The sequence below is a fragment of the Rhinatrema bivittatum genome, chromosome 11 (genome assembly GCF_901001135.1).
Source record: "Rhinatrema bivittatum chromosome 11, aRhiBiv1.1, whole genome shotgun sequence".
Classification (NCBI taxonomy): Eukaryota; Metazoa; Chordata; class Amphibia; order Gymnophiona; family Rhinatrematidae; genus Rhinatrema; species Rhinatrema bivittatum.
In genome coordinates, this window is record NC_042625.1 from 59,967,406 (window position 1) to 59,988,218 (window position 20,813).

Below are 20,813 nucleotides of genomic sequence, written 5' to 3' on the forward strand. Positions count from 1 at the left end.
CACATGCCCAGGTCCAGTGGCGCGTAAGTTTACTTCTGCTATGAAGGAGGTATAAGTTTAAAAAATAAATAAATAAAACCTAGCCATAATTGTGGTGATTTAAGGGTATAGGTTAACTGGGGGGGGGGGGGTAAGCTATTAAACCAGGGGGGGCTTTGGTGATGAACTGGTTGAACTGGCAATGGCGTGGCCGCACGCCCCTTTTAAAATTCCCCGACTTATGTGGTAGAGTTGGGATATATGCGCCTATGCACGCATCCACTTAAAATTTGGCGTGCATGGCTAGGCTATTTTAGAACATGCATGCATATGTTATAAAATGATCGCGTATCTTGACGAGTCCCTGCGTGCCTGTTTGAAAGTTACCGTCCTATTGAGTGGTGCCAGCAATAAAGGAGAGAGTCTTGAAAGTCTTGTGGGTCTATAAAAAGAGAAGACAGGAGGACAGAAACAGAGGTAGGGAAGGAGCATGCTAGCTACAAAGAGAGGAAACTGCGAGACACACAGTCAGATGAATAAACCAAGAAACACAGGGTCAAATCTAGCAAATTGCCAGTTATTTGGGAATATTTATGTTTAAAAATAATTTTCCTGTGATATTAAATCAAGAAACGGTACAAAACTTCTAGACCCTATTTAGCTGTACAAATCTACACATGTAACACTCAAATGCATTCTTTAAAGCTAGGACTCTAACCTGGATAAAATGAGTTTTATAAATTAAAATTATGGTTGCATTTCCAGAGACTTACCTTGATGCTAAATGTAAAAAATACAGATGTCAAGAACTCTAAGCCTTAAAAAGGTAATTTTTAAACAGCCTGGATAAGAAAGTTGGCTAAAATGCATGTAAAATAACCAATTTTCAAACTGGATTATACAAGTAAGTCTAATATTTTATTTATTTTATTTAGCACTTTTCTATACCGACCTTCATGGTTAAAATGACCATATCAGATCGGTTTACATCGAACTGGGAAAACTGTAACAGAAAACTTTTATATACACAGAAGAATCAAAGTTACATTCAACAAGGAGAGTAAACTTGTTTACTCTCCTTGTTGAATGTAATAATAATATAATAATAACATGATAATATGAAAATTATCCCACCAAACTTACTCTCAAACCTATTATGCATGTGGAAAATTTTGGGGAAACTGTACATGCATATTTTTGAAAATCAAAAAGTATGCATGGAAGTCCAAACCTTTCCCCAACTCCATTTCTGGAAACACCTTGACTCAATCCAGGTAACATTTATACACATTGTAATATTGGTTGCTTGTGGGGCATCCCACAACCGGCCGCACTGACCCCTAAGCACCGCAGCCTGGACACACTGCCATACTGCTCCTTTTCTGGGCTCTCCTAGGCATGCACTGCATGCCACCATTTAAAGGCTTCAAGGCGGGAAATCCTCTTCCTGGTGCTCAGTGATGACATCATGTGGCTGGGTATGTAAACCCCAGCCGCACTACAAGCCGATGTCTCAGCAATAGGTCCTCCTACAGCCTTGCTATCCTCTAGCCTCACCTTGTGGTGCCTAGTGATCGCCTCACCTTGCCTTATTTGCTCCCAGTGTGTTTTGGGTCCCTTTGTGCTTCTGCCCTTGTCTTGTCTAACTTCGGATTTTGACCTTGGTCCCTGACTACACTGCCTGATCTCCACCTGCCCTGACCTCTGCCTGGACCTCAATGCCGCTTGTTCATTGTCCACCTGATCTTGGCTTGATACCCAGCTTCATCTGATCACTCCTTATTGGACTCTCGCCTAAGCCTTATGGGCCCCTGGAGCTCAAGGTCTCAACCTGTGGGGAACAAGGTTCGTATATGTGAAGCCCTAGACTTAGTCCTAAGTAAGAGTATGTCCACCTGCCATTGGCCAGTGGATTTGCAAGCCACTCTGTGACAGACCATGAGACACATACAGCAGACGTGTGTGTGTATGTTTACCCACATACAAGGCAGACAATTTTGAAAAAGGTCATTTCTGTGGCTAAAAATGTTTAACTGCAGAAATGCCTTGACAACTATCCTCTAAAATATATAGGTAGGTTTTCAGATACACAGACTATTTAAGGTTTGAGAAGAGCACATAAAGGCAGCTTTGGAGGGACACCTAAACCAGCTGTAGCATGCTCCTCCCCCTTCCTCAAGAAGACTGAAAGCGTAGTAATGAAACAGTATACTGTGCAAATGGTATTTAAATGAGTTTAAACTGATTTATGTCCACTTTTGTAAAGGATTATTTGATATCTAGAAAGCACTGCCACTGCAAAGTAATGAACACGATTCTGGAGCCCTCTCTGCTTAATGGCACTCCCATGGAATATTTATATTCCTCAGCCTGGGAATGAGGCACATAATGGATACCATTTTCTTTTTATTAGCAATGCATATTTAAATTAATCTGCTATTTGCCTAAACAATTAGCTGCCTCAGTTTGTGTGCACAAAGCCAAAACTACAATTAGGCTTCCATCAAAAAGATAAGTCCTGAGAAAAGCTGTCCCAGTGGAGCCATCAGGGCTCGGAGCACAACTTTCCAAAATTACTTCTTTGCATAATGGTAATTATGTTAATAGCTTGAAAGGTAAATAACTGCTGAACTGGTTTCTAAAAACAGAAGGACAGCCCTCTCTATCTTCTCTCCACACGCATAATGCAGTGTATTCCACTTCTAAATACTCAGACACCCAAAGTACCAAAGATTTAATATGTTTGTTTAAAAAATAATGTTTTCCATTGTTTTCCTTCTCTTTTCTCTTATAAAAATGTAATTTTCTAGTGAATTCAGAGCTCATGAAAATGCCAGAATGACAGCGCTGAAAACCGTAAGGGTAGCAGTGTGGAAGGGTTTCCATATTGCTCTGCCAGGGTGCATCAACCTTGCCATGGAGAAAGTATCTCTAACAGTGGGAGGGTAATTGAATTTCCATGCCTATTCAATCTTTGGTACAACTGCCATCAAAAATGACAATTCATGATGGTGGTTTTAGGGATGTGAAAAGAAGAGATGACAAAGGGTAAAAAGCTCATGCTGTGGAAAGGTGAGTTATCAGTGGTGTGCCATAGGGATCAGTTCTTGATTCAGTTTGGTTCAACATTTTTGTAAATATCATCACAGAAGGACTTGTCAGGAAAGATTTGTGGATGATACCAAAAACTGCAACAGGGTAGATACCTGGAAGGTGTAGAAAACATGAGAAAGATCCAGTGAAGCTTGAGGAATGGTCTAGAGTCTAGCAGATAAAATGTAATGCTAAAAAAATGCAAAACCATGCATTTGTGTTGCAAAAAAAAAAAAAGTAAACAAACACAAGGACAGAGTACGCAGCGGTCTAAATGTAAGGTCTGCTAAGAAATCCAATACCAAATTAAAACTCCATAGGGGCACCGGAAACTGCAAAGGAGGACAAAGATGTTTCACTCCTTTCAGGAAACGGGCCACATCAGGATGAGCCGACAGGGAACCACCATTCACCTGACCACTGAAACAGGCAAGAGCCGCTACTTGTACCTTTTAGGAATTGAGGGCCACACCTTTATTCAAGCCATCCTGTACAAATTCCAAAATGAGCGGGATCTTGACCAAAGGAAGACAGACTACCTTGATCCTCACACCAGGCCTCAAACACTTGCCAAACCCACACACAGGCCAAAGAAGGTGGAGGACTTTCTAGCTCTTAGCAAGGTGGAAATCACTGCCACAGAGTATCCACATTTCAGCAAGCAAGTCCTTTCAAGGGCCCTACCGTAAGACAAAAGAGAGTCAGATATTCATGAAGAACAGGTCCTGCGGCAGCAGGTCCCTGTATGCTGGAAGATGAAGAGGAGAGTCCACCATAGATCCGCATACCACAGTCTCCTGGGCCAAAACTGGAGGGACCAAGAGCACCATCCCTCTGTGGCACTCCATCCTTTGAACCAATCTGCCCAACATAGGCCAAGGAGGAAAGGCGTACAGCAACTTGTCTTCTTGCCACTCCTGCACTAGGGAATCGATCTCCAATGACTTCAGATCTCTCCTGTGGCTGAAGAATCACTGAACTTTCACATTATGCAAAGTCACCAGCAGGTCTAGGAATGGGAGACTCAGAGATCCAGAATCAGCTGAAACACCTTGTCTGACAACGCCCACTCTCCTGGGTCTAGACTCTCCCTGCTAATAAAGTCTGCTCTTACATTGTCTTTTCCAGCTATGTGCAAGACAGATTATCTGAAGATGCACTTCTGTCCATTCCATAAATTGATCCATTTCCTGCAACACTTGTTGGCTCTTAGTATCTCCCTGCTGATTGATGCAAGCCACAGTCATTGCATTCTCAGACATAATCCAGACCGATCGACCCTGCAGCCTGTCGCTGAACTGTAAACATGCCAAATGAACCACCCTGGCTTCCAGCCTATTAATATTCCAGAGACACTCTTCTGCATTCCTGTGCCCTTGCATAGTCAGCTCCTGACAGTGAGCTCCCCAACCAAGGAGGCTCGCATCGGTTGTCAGTACTAGCCAGTCCGTTGGTGTTATGGAAATTCCCATAACACCACCTGCCAATGGACCATGCAGGATGGTCCATTGGCAGGTGGAGCTGAATCAAATAGTCCTGAGACTGCGGGTTCCACCAAGACAGAAGGGAGTGCTGAAGAGGACGCATATGTGCCCTTGCCCATGGTATCACTTCCAGGGTTGCCGCCATTAAGCAAGTACTCACAGGTAGGATCACACAGTCAGGCGCAGAGTGTTCAGCAACAGAAGGAGATGTGCCAGTAATTTCTGAATTCAAGCTTCCGGCAGGAAAACCTTGCCCTGCTTCATGTTGAACTAAACCCAGAGGTATTCCAATGACTGAGCAGGTTGAAGACTGCTCTTGGCCAGGTTCACCACTCAGCTGAGCTCCTGCAATAAGGAAATCACCTTGCAAGTAACCAGGCGGCTCTCTCCTCCAGCAACTTGGCTCAAATCAGTCAGTCATCCAAATATGGATGTAGTAGGATCCCATCCTCTCTCAACCCTGCTGCAACTACTACCATTACCTTGGAAAAGGTCCTGGGAGCGGTGGCAAGACCAATGGGCAGTGCCTGAAACTGAAAGTGGCATTCCAGAACTGAAAACCATAGAAAGCATTGATGTTCTAGTCTGATGGAAATGTGAAGATAAGCCTAGGACAGATCCAGAAAGGTCAGAAATTCCACCGACTGCATGGCCATTATCACCGAGCGCAAGGTTTCCATGTGAAAATGTTACACTCGCAGATGACAGTTGACACCTTTGAGATTCAGGATGGGACGAAAAGAGCTCTTGGGCACACAAAATAAATGGAATATCACCATATACTTTCTTGAGATGTGGGCACCACATGCCTCAGACTGAGGAGCCTTGCCAATGTATCCTGTACTATCTGCTTCTTCTGCTGGGAGTGGCAGGGAGACTCCATGAATACGTCCTGAGGAACACTGAGAAACTCCATCGCATATCCTTCTTGTATCACCTCCAGGACCCATTGATCCAATGTGATTTCGACCCACCTCTGATAAAAGAGAGAGAGAGGGGCATTCCCAGGAGTGGGTCAGCAAACCTTCATTGGGAGGCTTGGGAGGTTCCACTACCTGAGCCTGTGCCCCCTTCTGGGTTGTCTGAGACAAAAGGACTACGGCCTACCGAAGGGTAGAGTCCTCTGAAAAGGTCGCTCCTTTATAGGGTCAAAAACGCTACCTTTCAGCTGCTTAATCAGCTAAGTCCATGCAGGCTGAAAACCAGCTACCGGATTCAAGGCACTCATCTGAGGGACCACAGAAAACACCTCAGGAATTCTCAACTGGGGGAGGGACCATTTGGTAAATTAATTTTTTTTATTTTGCGATTTTTTTAAAATCCACATTGTTCATGTGTGGCCCACACACACACACACATATGGGGGCATTTTTGCATGAGCAACACTTTTAAAATCGACCTGTAAGTCAATTTGATTAATAGCAGTTTATGGCCTTTTCCCACCAGGAACTTATCCAAACCTTTTTTAAACCCAGCTACACTAACTGCCCTAACCACATCCTCTGAAAACGAATTCTAGAGCTTAATTGTGCATTGAATGAAAAATAATTTTCTCCCATTTGTTTTAAATGTGCAACTTGCTAACTTCTTGGAGTGCCCCCCTAGTCCTTCTATTATCTGAAAGAGCAAATAATAGATTCATATTTACTCATTCTAGTCCTCTCATGATTTCATAGATTTCTATCATATCCCCTTCTCAGCCATCGCTTCTCCAAGCTTAACAGCCCTAATCTCTTTAGCCTTTTCTCATATGGGAGCCATTGAATTCCCTTTATCAGTTTGGTCTCCTGGAGGAGACGTTTAAGGACTTCTCTAGGAACTTGTCCAAAACTTTTCTAAACCTAGCTATGCTAATTGCCTTAACCAATTCCTCCTGCAATGAATTCCAGAGTCAGAGAATTTTTACTCCGGTTTTGGCACAGGTTTTGCAGCACTAACCTTACTCAGGCATGTAATATGGGGTTTTAGGGCAGAAAAAAAATCCCACACTATGAAACCTGCAATACGCTTAGATGGGTGCACAGAAATTACATGTAAAAGATGGCATTAGCTATTACAGGGCAATGTAAATAGCTGTGTTAGTGGGGAGACATCTTAGTGCTTTGTTTTTTAGCAAGAGAAATTTAACACCTGTGTCAGGGCAGGTTTCAAAGTTATGACATGTTTCTGGTGGCCATTTTTGTCCATTGTGGTGCTGTATGTGGATGCTTCTTTGAGCTTTTCTGTGGCAAACATGGATTACCCTTTTTTTTTTTTTTTTTTTTTGGTTAATGCTTTGGTACATTTTGCAGGTGGGCCAAAGAATAAGAGCAACAGAAGCTTTACAGCAAAGAACAGAGAGGTAGGAAGACAGGCATGGCTACAAACTAGAAAAATCTAAGATGTGAACGGATGACCATATTTATATTGAAGCCTCAAAATTATTATAAAATGTTCAAGTCATTAGAAGCAAGAGATATATTTGTTACTTAAAGGAGACAGGCCATCACTAACTCAAATTTACCTAAAACTGGGTGAAGCATCATCACTGCTGTAAATTGATCTATTTACATAAACAATATTAAAGGAAGACTGAAAAATCAGAATTCTGAATCAAAATCACAAACATTTCCCATTAATCAAAGCAATATAACACAAACTGGTAGCTCACATGTGACTTGGACATAGTACAGCAGTGTCTGGGTGGACTGGGACCATTGGAACCTCAAAGTGTACTGGGTTTGCCTCGTATGAAAGCCTTGCCATGGGAGTAACTCCTACTGCTGCTGCTATTAGGCCTGGCATTCCCAGCATTGACAGTGCTGATGTCAGATGATTCTGAATTATTTCCCCTGCTGACGCCATGATGCCCCAGGCTTTCTGATTCAGAGAGACAGGCCTTTGCCCAACATAATGTGTAAGCACAGACATAATAAATGCTAATTGGAGCGATAAGCAGAGATGGAATTTAATCACAAAGCCAACTGACTTTAGCTCAGTAGTGATATTTGCTCACACTGTTCACATAACACAAAAAAAGCTGCAAAGAGCAGTTGAATACTCTCTCTCTCAAATGATGAACAAAATCAAAACAGAGAGGCAATTGGTCCGATGTCATGCAGATCCCTTCCCATGCATGCTCAAAAGCATTTTCTGGAAATTTCTTCAGATGTTACAACCCCATGTGCGTGCCTCCAAGGATGGCTTATCAAAAATGTATTCATCATCTTCCTTTTTTTCAGGCCGTCCTAAACCTGTACTGGTGACCCCACTCATTTGGGTTTTCAGAATATCCACAATGATTATATACATGACAAATGTGCATATTTTGGAGACCCATTATATACAAATTTATTTTATGCATATTCATTGTGTATATTCTAGAAGCCTGACTGACTGTGGGACTACCTGGGCATCCCTGCATAATGTTCAAACTGTGTATTAAAATGAGCAATACAAAGAAAACCATATGCAGCGGGCAGTAATCGATGCCTGCTGCACACGATATAAAAACAGTACATACGGTTTTCAATTTTTATTATTCCTCCCCTCCAAATTACAATACCCATCTAGTGGAAATGACAATACCCATCTCCCTTCCCCCCCCCAACCCAACCACAATATCAAACCAAGCAATTAACCAGACAGTCCTGCTTTACCTGCTCCATTCCCTACACTCACGTCGAGCTTCTGGTTCTTGTCTTCTGCGCTATTTGAAGACTTATCACTTAAACGCCAATGCCTACTGCTGTCAAATTTTCCTTTATGCCCATTCTAGTAAGAAACCCTTACACACAGGCGGTGCTGAAAAAGGGTAAAGTAATGCAGGTGTTCCCGATATTTCAGTTATCTTACAAGTATCATGCAAAAAAACAAACTATCACTGATTACAAAAACAACAAATCTATTTGGACTTGAGGTTGCCAAACTGTCAGGCCCAATGATCTTGAAGGTACTTTGCTTGTTAACAGCTTCAAATAAAATCTTCCATCAAGCCTTATCTGACAGCTCTTTACACTCAGTCTACCAACCTTGTGAAGTTGCTCTGAATCTAAACAAATGTTCTAGATATTTGCTATTACCAGTACTTGATTTAGGAAGTATGGCAATTTCTTATGTTCTTAAGCTGCTTTTGAATGGAATTTAATTCTCCAGTTTTAAGAATCCCTCTAGTACTAAACATTTTGTTGATCCCAAACTTTAAGAAGGCACGGAGAAGAGAGTTCTGGAAGAAGTAAACTTTTCACCCACACAATCAGGGAACATGGAGGGAGTTCAAATAAACTGCTCGTCCCAGTAGCTGTGGCTTATAGCCAATGTCATGCAAGCATGGAGCAGATGGAGTCCTGGCAAGGTCCATGCTATCCATGCATTAGTAGCATCTGCTCATTACACAGAATGCTCGCCTGCTTTATCTAATGCTTCAGGAAAAGCATTTTTGATTTGATTCATTTCTGTGTGGTAACAGGCAACACAATTAGTGGTAAAATCAAACTGGAGCCATGCCAGTGCTGACAACAGGCAAACAAGGCAGACGAAATATTAAGCCACTAGGTTGGAATTCAAAAAAAAAAAAAAATCACAACTGTGGATTAAGTTGCCAAATCTCACTGCCCCAGGTGTGTGCATGGTGTTCATACTGGGTTTGGAGGAGCAAAGAGGATGCTGCCTTTTTTCCCTTCCTGCCCAGAATAATTTTCACTTCGTCCGCCTTGTTTGCGATTCCTCTGTGGCGGTACCCATGCTGATATTTGCTAGCATTGGCAGCTGCAACTGTACAGCTGAAGTTTGCAAGGCCATTTCATTACTCTGATATCCCACAGATACACATAAACTATAATCTCCCAGTAAAATGACCCCTGGCCTGTCATATTGAGCCTTAGAAACCTGCTGTGCGATATTGATGGAGTGTGAAAGCCAGAATATTTCTCTCACCACCGTCTTAAAAAGAAATTCAGTTTTCTCAAGATAATAATCGAGCGTTTGTACTTTTTATTACATTTGTTTTTTTAAAACTTCAAAAAGATTCTATTAGTGAATCTGGAGATGATTATAGATTTAAACCTTTCCACTGAACTAAGAGGTGACTTCGGAGGTCAAAGTTGGTGATCAAGTAATGGGTGCTCTAAATGAGAGCACACTGAGGGCTGGGAGAGTGATTAACATCCAAATCTGATCTGAGACGGGGAGGGAGGAATCAGAACCAGGGATTAGACAGGTGAGCAATTAGGGTTGAGATCAGAGAGAGAAAAGGAAAGGGAAAGAAAACAAGTTAGGAGCCAGTCAGAATATAAATAGTTTTCTCTATTGCACTTATCAGGAATTTTTGATACTGGGAATTGAAATATTGTAAACTCCATCCACAAGCAGAACAAAAAAAAAAACAAAAAACACAGAAATGAAAACAATCAGAAACGTAAAGAAATAAAGCAAGCTCCACAAAGTTTGTAGAAAATTATAATCATATGGCATGAAATTCAGAAAATTAAGTGTCCAAAATTACTGGGATAGTCAGTATAATGTAGTGAAACCCATAATAAATAATGAATAGCAGTGAACTTATGGCTTGAGTCACCCAAAATATTTTTGGTTTGTAGACTGCGAACAGTGGGAGTCAATTGAGTTTTACAAAGTTTCAACTTGTGTAAAATTAGACATGTTACTCAAGCATCTCTCCCCAGCAAAAAAAAACCAAAAAAACACGACACCAAATCTGGAAAACACATGAAAGCTATTCAGACTGAGGAGAAAAGGCCACTACGGCCACTTTATTAATGCCCTCAATTTGAGCCACAAAACTGCGCCCTTATATTTGGACACGCATTTTTCCCCTGATCCAGTCATTTCTATGAAAGCAGTTTTGATCTTTATAAAGCCTTCCTCTAATTTTTCCTATTACTTTTCCCTTTCAGTGATCCGCTCTCGTTTCTTACTCTATCAGAAAGCCTATAGTTCAGATTGTTAACATATTCCGATATAACTAAATATTATTTTAACTCTCCCTCACCTACATGCCAACAATTCTTAATTGTGAAATGTTGCCGTTAGCCCTGCTTTTAAGGGACCTCTCCTTTCAAAACCTTTTAGAATGATGAAAAGCATATGAAAATGAAGTTAAGGATCACTTAACATAGGGCTTTTTGTAACTGCATTCTTCTTCTAAACTCTTCTTCGCCAACCTCATCTTCCTTAAGCAGCTAAGAAACGCCATGCTAGGTCAGACCAAAGTCCATGGAACCCAGCATCCTGTCTTCGACAGTGGCCGGTCTAGATTGCCATTACATGGCAGATCTCATAAAGGAGATCTATTTCCTGTTATTCACTCCCAGGGACAGCAAGAGCTATCCTAATACAGGACCCAGTATTATACACCTATACTTTTCCAAATTACAATGTCATCTGCCATTCAGTTGCCCAGTCCCCTAGTCTCACAAAGTCCTTCTGCAGTTCTTCATAATCTGTTGCTGTTTTACCAACTTTGAATAATTTGGTGTGATCTGAAAATTTGATCAACTCACTCATCGTTCCCTTTTCCAAATTATTTTTGAATATGTTAAACTTTCACATGAACCATGACATCTTCAACTACAACTTTACTTACACTACCTTGTAGCCATCTTGGTGATTTTCTTCCCTCTTATGTCCCATTGATGCATATTCTTTTCTCTACTGACACTATGTATCCCTTACCCTTTCAAGAATTACTTTTTACACTCCTTACATGCAAAATGCCAACAATAGTATTATATACTCTCCCAAGATCAAAATCATAATCCCTTTTTAATAATTAAAAACAATTCCTATAGACTGTATCTGTAGAACTTCAAGTTCCCATTCTTTATCAGTAACATGCATTCAAAGGCACACTTACTAGAAATAATTTACTTCACATATGTATAGAATATTCTTCCAAACACATACATAAGAAATCACAACGTAGTAACAATTCTAAACAAATATATATATTTTGATTTTGGAGGGAGGGAGGGAGGAAGGAGCTTGTGGTTCTGGAGTTGTGTAGCAGAGGTGAGAGATCCCAGTTTCCCACCCATTTCCTCATCCTCCACCCTACCTTCTGATAGCACAATTTGAACATAAGGGTATCAGTCCATAATATCATAGAAAAGAGTGAAGAACACACCTTTCAAATCCCATTTACTCAATACTATATAGCTATACATGCCCCCCACCAAGAACAATTTTGTTTTTTTAAACATGGGACACACTTTTTATTTGATTCACAGGAGCTATCAAATATTTCCTAAGTCTTGAATCTGGGTGAATTGAGCCCATACAGAATACAATGTTGAATAATATACATGTTAGGACTAAAAATATTATGTTTAACTATGACCCCAATTTCCCTAAAATTTATGAATGTTTTATTTTTTAAAAATTACAAAAACTGATGTAAATAAAATGACATCTCACTTGAGGAACAATATCATTTGTAATAAGATGTTTTCACTCTGTGCACATGGACTTTTTTTTTTTTTTAATGTGATTACTGCTCCATCACACCTTTAAGATGCTCGGGGCCAAGCACACCAGAGACATGGGAGCCTTTCTACTGGCAATCAAGAAGTGCAGCCAGTAGGAAATGTTTGCTTATTTTCCAATGATAAAAAAAAAATAGTATTATTCACAATTGAAAATAGTGTCACTATTTATCAGTATTCTCATAATGGTAGTAGTTGGAATGGAATCTTAAAGAAGAAACTTACATACCATAATTAATTTTCAGCACAAATTTTCCATTAACCATCATATATTTGGGCAGAATGTGTTTAGTAGGTACACATTATTCAGTGTGCTCCGCACATCTAATCGTTGCCACAATGTTTAATCATTGGTCATTTTTTGATTTTTTTTTAAGTGATGCAATATTGAAGTAATTGTGAGTAATAATAAAATATTTTTCACAAATTCATAAAATTGCTCCGCAGTCTTAATACTGATATCTTAACTTAACTTGCATGTTGTCAGCCCAAAGAACTGATTGTCAAGTTTGAGATGCAAAGACGCCCGACACGGTCCGTATTTTGGAAAGCGGGATTCCTTCTTCACGGGGCTAATTACTGTTCCGGTGTTCTTCCGGCTTTGTGAAAGTCAACTTCTAGACATGTTCACGTCTTACTGCAATGTACACTAAATACATTCTGCCCAAATATGATGGTCATTGGAAAATTTGTGCTGAAAATTAATGGTATGTAGGTTTCTTCTTTAAGATAAACAAAAATAGCATGCCATAAATAATAATCACAGGGGAATCGGCAACAAAACTTCACATTCGCTCTTCCGTCAAAACAAAAGATGTCTGTAAAAAGTGTTAAATCTGAAGAATTGTGTTCAAAAAACAGCGAGTTTTTTTGTAAGGTGCCGCATCAGCAAGCCTGATGACATGATTGTGATGTCTACTAGAACCATCCAGACTGTTAATCATTTGCAGCTAGATGACAAAACAGGAGTTGTCATCTAGCCGCAAATGATTAACAGTCTGGACGGTTCTAGACATCACAGAACATGTAGTCAGGCTTGCTGATGCGGCACCTTACAAAAAAACTCGCTGTTTTGACGGAAGAGCGAATGTGAAGTTTTGTTGCCGATTCCCCTGTTTGACATTGATTTGATTTATGGGATCGAGGTTATGTGCTCTTTTTGGTGTATATAAATAATAATTTAACGGAACAGTGTGTCAACTTGGGTATTTTTTTTCAGGCAATAGTAGATATAAACACAAAAAAGGAAAATTATCTCCCCTAATCTTTACCAAAAAGATTTTGAAATGTGTATTAAAGTATGTTCACTAGGATATAATGACCTTCATATATGGCATCATTGTAAAATGTGCTGTATGAAGACACAATATATTAACTCTGCTGTCATGTATAATCATTGGTCATTATTTTTTGTTTAAATAATATCCGTGCAACCAATGTGCTGAGCGAAACAATTCTGTGTAAATTCTTCAAAAATGAATGTGGCTACAAATGCTTAGTTCTTATTCTAAATTTTAAACATTTATAAAGTAATAAAGTTTATAAATAATAATCTGTCATGTATTTAAGTTTTTAGATCCCTTTGCTGCTGTCTCCTGATTTATATCGTTTACTTCTATGTACTTTGTGTACGACGCTTCTGTACTTATAATGGAAGACTTTTTCAATAAGAGAATTTTTAAAAAATGTTTAAAATGTAGTGAATCTTTCCAGTAATGCTAGATATTACTGGAGGGATTTTGAAGTTCACAATTTTAGATCTTTGCGAGTTGTCTCTTTACATGCTTTTAAAAATATTTAAAGTCTGCGAACTGCAAATACTTCTGCAGTTAAACTTAACTGCTACAGAATTATTTTCCTGACACATATACTTTCTCTCATCTGGCTGTAAGGAAAAATGGGAGAAAAATATTCTTTTCTGTTAGAAAAAAGAAGCTTAAAAAGTGTTTTCAATAAGAAATGTATTATCTTTATAGTTCAATATCTCTCTTTCCAGTGACTTCCTTTCTTATTTGAATACAAGGAAAGAGGAGCTCCAGACTCCCAACCATCCTTTTTTAATAATTGTTTTAAAACAAGTTGTTTTTAAGTCTAACTCCTGCTTAGTGCTGAAATAGTGACAGGCTGGTTTATAATTTGTGGAATAAAACAGGGCCACGTTTTGGTATTATAGGAAGCCTCAGGGGCAGATTTTCAAAGGGGTACTACCCCCCGAAAACCTGCCCCAAGTTCCCCCTGCGTGCGCCGAGCTTATGTTGAATAGGCTCAGCGGTGCGCGCAAGTCCCGGGGCAGTGGTTCCGGCCCGGGGGCATTTTGGGGGCGTGGCCGAGACATTCGAAACTGCTCCCGGGCTTGCGCAGGCGTAACTCTTCAAACAAAGGTGGGGGGGGGGGGGTGGAAGGAAAGTTCCCTCCGAGGCCGCTCCAATTTCAGAGCAGCCTCGGAGGGAATGGAGGCAGGCTGTGCGGCTCGGCGCGAAAAAAGGCTGCCGATTTTGCACAGCCTTGCGCGCACCGACCCCGGATTTTAAAGGCTACGCGTGCATCTATTAAAATCCGGCGTACTCTTGTTCGCGCCTGGTGTGCAAACAAAAGTACGCGCGGGCGTACTTTATTAAAATCTACCCCTCTGTGTATGACGAGAGCAGACATCAAAACCTAATGCAATGGAGCTGCCCTACCATGTGTATCCTGGCAGGCTGTAAGCATATCATACACCGGGACCTACACTAGTGCTAGAATCCAAATCAACGAATTAAAAATAAAAGGCAGATGCTTCTCATGGGCTCCTTTCCCTCTCTTAAAAGAAAAGGGTACAGAGGGCTGGAGTGGAGAGAGTCTTGACTGATAGAGACGCGCACACACACACACACACACACACACACACACACACACACACACATATACAACCGCCACAACCTCCACGGAACATCTCTTCCCAAGCTTTGTTCCAAAGTATATTTTCTCACTGCCTAGGCTTTCTATTATATGCATTTGATTTTCAATAAAGCTATAGCAACCATCTTCCCTCCACCCCCTCCACTTGTCAACCTCCCTATCCCAGATTGGCCTATTACCCCAAAAATCCAGTTCCGATTAGTTTGACACACTACATTTCCCCTTGCTTAAGTTGTATCTAAGTTTATCTCCTCCTTGTTCTATGTAAGACAATTTTTGTTACTGTCTGTTTATGGTTGTAATGTAAACCGGAGTGATAATTAACTCTGTTAATTGAACTTCAGTATAGAAAAGTTATAAATAAATAAATAAATACATATATGCACACACTTTAAATAGTTACATTTCCTAAGAATGCATGGGTACAAAAGTGCATATTAATTTTATTGATCATAAATAGCATAATACAGAGTTCTTTCTAGACATTTCCACACAATTGCATGAAAGTAGGTATTCATTCGCTAAAATACTATCAGCAATATTGGAATTAAATCCACCATGATTTGGAAAATCAAAGGCCCTCAAATTTTGCCCAGAATGACCACTGTATACACTATAGTATATGCACGACTCCAAACATTTTCCTTATATTATCAGCAACAGAGATATGATACAGGCCTTCAGATATCTGAAAGGTATTAACGATGCACAAACTTCAAACCTTTTCTGTTGGAAAGGAAACAGTAGTACTAGGTGGGGAAGACTCAGAACCAATATCGGCAAATATTTCTTCATGGAAAGGGTGGTGGATGCCTGGAATGCTCTCCCAGAAGAGGTGGTGAAGATGAGAATGAATTCAAAAGAGCATGAGAAAAACCACTGTGGATGTCTAAAGGCATACAGAAAGGGATGGTGTGACATTTATGCATGGAGGTAACCTGCACGAAGTGGCAGTTACTATCCTTAACAGAACACATGGTGTAGGAAATTATTTTAAGGAGTTATTTTTTTTAGTTTCCCCAAAAGACTTTGTACTGTGCAGGTGGTGTTAATAGCGGAACAAAGCAATCACCAATAAACTAATAAGTGTGGATCAATATATAGTTCACAGCTTAGTATAAGGATTGTTAAGACATTTTTAAACACTATACTGCTGCATATTGTTTTTTTCTTCTCTAGTCTGCCTAGTAATAACTAGCTCAGATAAGAACAATGGACATCTGTTCTTCTACCTGATAAGGCCAGTGAAGGACAGAGCTTGAAGAGTCAGGCACAGGATGTCTCTAATAAGACAGAGCCCAACTATAAATCTTGTTGAAACTGTGAGTTTTAATTAGAATGGCTTTGTAAAACCTGGATTAAAGCCTGAAAATGAGACTATAAGAAACTAGCAACTGACAATACTCTTTAGAAGAGAAGGGCCATCAGCCACATTGTGGCGTCTTCAGGCCTGTGTCCCTCGATCTGGTCACAGATACGTTGACTCACAACAGAGGGACTATGAGGGAGGTATCTTCTTGCACAAAATCTTTATCTTCTGTTATTATTATAACACTATTTGCTTTTTTACTGATTCATGCAATTTTGCTGTGATGCTGTGTGATTTTATTTGTCTTTGCTGATTTTTTACCATATATTACAATATTTAGTAAACTGAATATTTGCTTTTACATATCAGTGTTGTGTGTTCTATGATGTAATTACCGCTTACACATGGGGGTAACCTGCATGGAGCGGTATTTACTACCTTTAACAGAACACATGGGGTAACCTACACAGAGCAGCAGGTGCTACCATAAGCAAATTGCTGGGTGGACTGGATGGCCCACCTGGTTTTTATTTGCTATCATTACTATATTATGATGTTATAAATGTTAGAACTTTCAAGATTACTTTAGAACTTTTAGTGCACACTAATAAAGTACTATTCAAGTTACCAGTGTTTCTCCCAATAAAGGAGTCTGAACGCTTCAACCTGACAAAGGACTTCATGTACCAGAATTCCCTGCTTCATGACGGGTTTACTTACAGTCTGCAATACAGCTGTAATTAGGACATTGAGAAACTCTCTGTCAGCACATTGCACATTTTCATTTTTTGGCTTCGCTGTTCTTATTCTCTGATAAGCTTTCACTGCTGTAACCTAGATTAGAACAATGGATGTATTATGTGATGGGCTGTATTACTGCAGACTCGCAAATTCCTTTCCAGAACTGCAAGTCCCAGCAGCCTCTCCTGCAGAACATGGGAGAAGTTTCACGAAAGTTCCAGGGTGTCTAGGGAGGGGGTCAGTAGCCCCTTCAGCCGGAATATGCTTGCTCAGCAATGCTTAGAACGCATGTGTAAAAGATAAGAACTGTAAAGTGCATAAGAGTCTGCTCCTGGAGGGGAGGGGCATGCAGTTGTACTGAGCCTTTGTCTTAGCTGCATCTTGCTGGCAATAAAAGTCTATCTTTACGGATCAGTTGTCTGGACCTCCTTACTGACTAAAAAGAGACGGTTACATTTGGCGAGCCAGCCAGGAGGTGTGATGGTGTGATACTTTTCATAGAGAATGATAAGTATCAAAGGGAGGAATGAAGGAGTCTGAAAGCTTCAACCTGACAAAGGACTTCATGTACCAGAATTCCCTGCTTCATGATGGGTTTACTTACAGTCTGCAATACAGCTGTAATTAGGACATTGAGAAACTCTGTCAGCACATTGCACATTTTCATTTTTTTGGCTTTGCTGTTCTTATTCTCTGATAAGCTTTCACTGCTGTAACCTAGATTAGAACAATGGATGTATTATGTGATGGGCTGTATTACTGCAGACTCGCGAATTCCTTTCCAGAACTGCAAGTCCCAGCAGCCTCTCCTGCAGAACATGGGAGAAGTTTCACGAAAGTTCCAGGGTGTCTAGGGAGGGGGTCAGTAGCCCCTTCAGCCGGAATATGCTTGCTCAGCAATGCTTAGAACGCATGTGTAAAAGATAAGAACTGTAAAGTGCATAAAGGTTTGCTCCGAAGGGGGCGTGGCATGCAGTTGTACTAAGCCTTTGTCTTAGCTGCATCTTGCTGGCAATAAAAGTCTATCTTTACGGATCAGTTGTCTGGCGAGTTTTGACCTGGTAGTTTCCTCCTGCTCCTTTATACTTCAGTTGAATTGGAACCAGTGCTGGGATCTGCCACCATGAGTCTTCATTTGCAACTACAGTACCTGGAGATTTTTCCATATTTTATATTCCCTTCATATCAAAGGACACAGTCTGGCCACTGCAGCGACTATCCTGGGTCAGGGACCATACACCACAGCCCCTTTCGGAACCCTACAGCCATAAATCCTGAATCTGGCCACTAGGTGTCATCCACAGCCCATTCGGGGAGCAGAACACCTGGCTGGGGTTTGAACCAAAGACCTTCCCCACATGGCAGTGTACGGTACTTGGCCACTGAGCCACTGGCAGGGCTGACTCTTGTGAGGCATGGGGGCCCCATCCTCCCTAGGTTGAGGAGTAAGGAAAATTCTATACACAACGCCCCCAAAGATCAAGGAACAGGGGAAGGGGGAAACCTTTACATTGATAGCCAGTGCCTTAAAAACTGCCCTTTAATAGGCATGGTTGCTTTGGTAACTACTATGGCTACAATACTAGGTAGCTCTTTTTTCTTTTTTTTTACCTATTTCATTGGGGATGGTGCCTCTAAGAGGCAGAAGCTTGAGAGGGTTGGCAGGAGGAGCAGTGAGGAGAACATGCGGTCATTAGCAGTCATGAAACTCAGAACTGTTGGCTGGGTTGCCACACCCAGTGGGAGAGAGAAAGGCAGAGACACCGAGCTTTAGAGCTGACCATTGAATCTGGAAGCATGATGGACAGCTCCCACCACAATCAGTCCCATCCTGCTAGCTTTTTGGAAGTGATGATGGAGGTGGGGCTACTGTGGCAACAATTGCTCCAGTTTCCACCACCTTCCCAAGCACGGTTCTGGCCTTCAAGCCAACCTAGCATATGCAGATTTTGCTAATAGTGATACTTGCACAATTAAAAAAACAAACAAAAAAGGGCTTTAAAGGAGAAGAAACAAAAGTGCTTAAAAGGAGCACTTATTAAATACATTTAATATTCTGCCTTTTTCTAAAGTCATGTTATGTTCCAATACCCATATTTCAACAAACCATGTGTGTCCATCTTGCAGGATATAGACAAACACTTTAAAAACCTCCAGAAGGAGAAAAAGTAAATTGGTTTTACTAATATTTTTCAAGCAGGGCTGAAAGCACTGTGGCAGTAATTCGATCCAGCTATCTGTGGGCACAATATCGACAGTAAAAGATGATCAATCAACTTTAAACACTGAATGAATGTCAAAGGTCCTGAAACTCACACTACTGCAAATAGGTAGTACCGCATCAGTGGTACTAACATAAATGTTCAACAGCACCAAAAATTCAGGCATGTGCATGATTTTTTATTACCTTACATTGCATTTAATTAAATAAAAGCTATAAAACACTTCATAATCTATGTATTTCAGAAACCAATATGCTGCCATCTCTGGAATATCTAAACTGCTTGACAGCTTGCTTTTTTTTTTTTTTTTTTTTTTTTTTTTTTTAAATCGGAAAAAGAAATAATAAAAAGGAATACCCTTTCCTACTACCACCCACCAAATTCTGAGGAAACGGCCAGTTTACAGGACTGGGAAGCATATCTACAAAGCTTTTCACCTCTATGCTGCTGGTCTGCTTCTGGCTCAGACTGGTAGCAGAGTCTCTTATTTTTCTTGTCTCTACAACTTGATTAGATTGTAAGCTCCATGGAGATGGGACTGTCTCTTATGATGCCATGTGAATCTAACAGCGATAGTAGTGATCATTCATCATTACCACCAGATAGCTGTTCAGTGGCCCATGTGATTCTAACTGGTGCTCTCAGTTCAGCTTCTCTGAACAGGTATTCATTCATAGCAGCAGTATGGCTACATTTGGACCAAACAGCAATGTAGTTAGTAGTCTCATAGGTAAAATAAGGCTTAGGGAGGTAAAGAAGCTGGCCAAAAGTGATGTGAAGTTAGCAGCAGAGTTGGGACGACAGCCCATGAGTACAGATGTGCTATTTTTCACTTCTCCCTTGAATTCTCTCTCCCCTAATAAAAATCACTAAGACTGAAACCTATGGACTCCCCTGAGAGAGTTTGCCCTATGATCTTTAAATCATGTGGGCTCAGTTTTCTGATTAAAATGACTTTTTCTGTACACAAATCCTGAACAGTGAAAATAATACCAAGCTCAGCATGCATGCTTTCCTGTGTAGTCCTCATTAGATAATTAGCTGGTATCAAACTGAGCTTTGGAGTCTATTCTCACTAGGCAACATTCAACGGGGTAAAAAAAATGATCTTAGCCAGTAAACCATGCAGATAAGTCTTAAAATTCATAATGCTAACAGGTGCACACATAGGTAACCCAAAGATAGAATTTTAAGTGACAACTCTGATGGAGTACTAAAAACACCATTACTAGCAAAAAAATGTTCTTTATAAAAGTCTGTGAATTTAAGTAAACCTGAATGCTCCTGTGGTAACGTATCAGAAATCACAGGAATGGATGTAAACCACAAATAATTTGAACCAAACCAGAGTGAACTTAGTGAAGGAGATTTTTAACAGAAGATGAGAATAAAAAGCATGTTTTTTTCTTCTAGAAATGTACAAAGCACATGAAATCTAAAATAAGGCGATGCATGTGCAAGACATAAAAGAATCAATATAGTTAATACAGGTAATTTAATATTTTGAGCATTCTTTCTAGTATTTCTGCCTTAAATGGAAGTGAAAGACAAGAAGATTACAATAGTTTTCCTAGAAACAAAGTGGTAGCCTACAGTGGATATGACCATA

General features: G+C 40.3%; 1 protein-coding gene across 3 annotated transcripts in view; it reads right to left on the bottom strand.

Annotated features, from left to right (window-relative positions):
* The window catches only part of FBXW8 (F-box and WD repeat domain containing 8), a 189,018-nt gene that overhangs the window by 77,949 nt on the left and 90,256 nt on the right, over window positions 1-20,813 (bottom strand). The window lies entirely within an intron of this gene.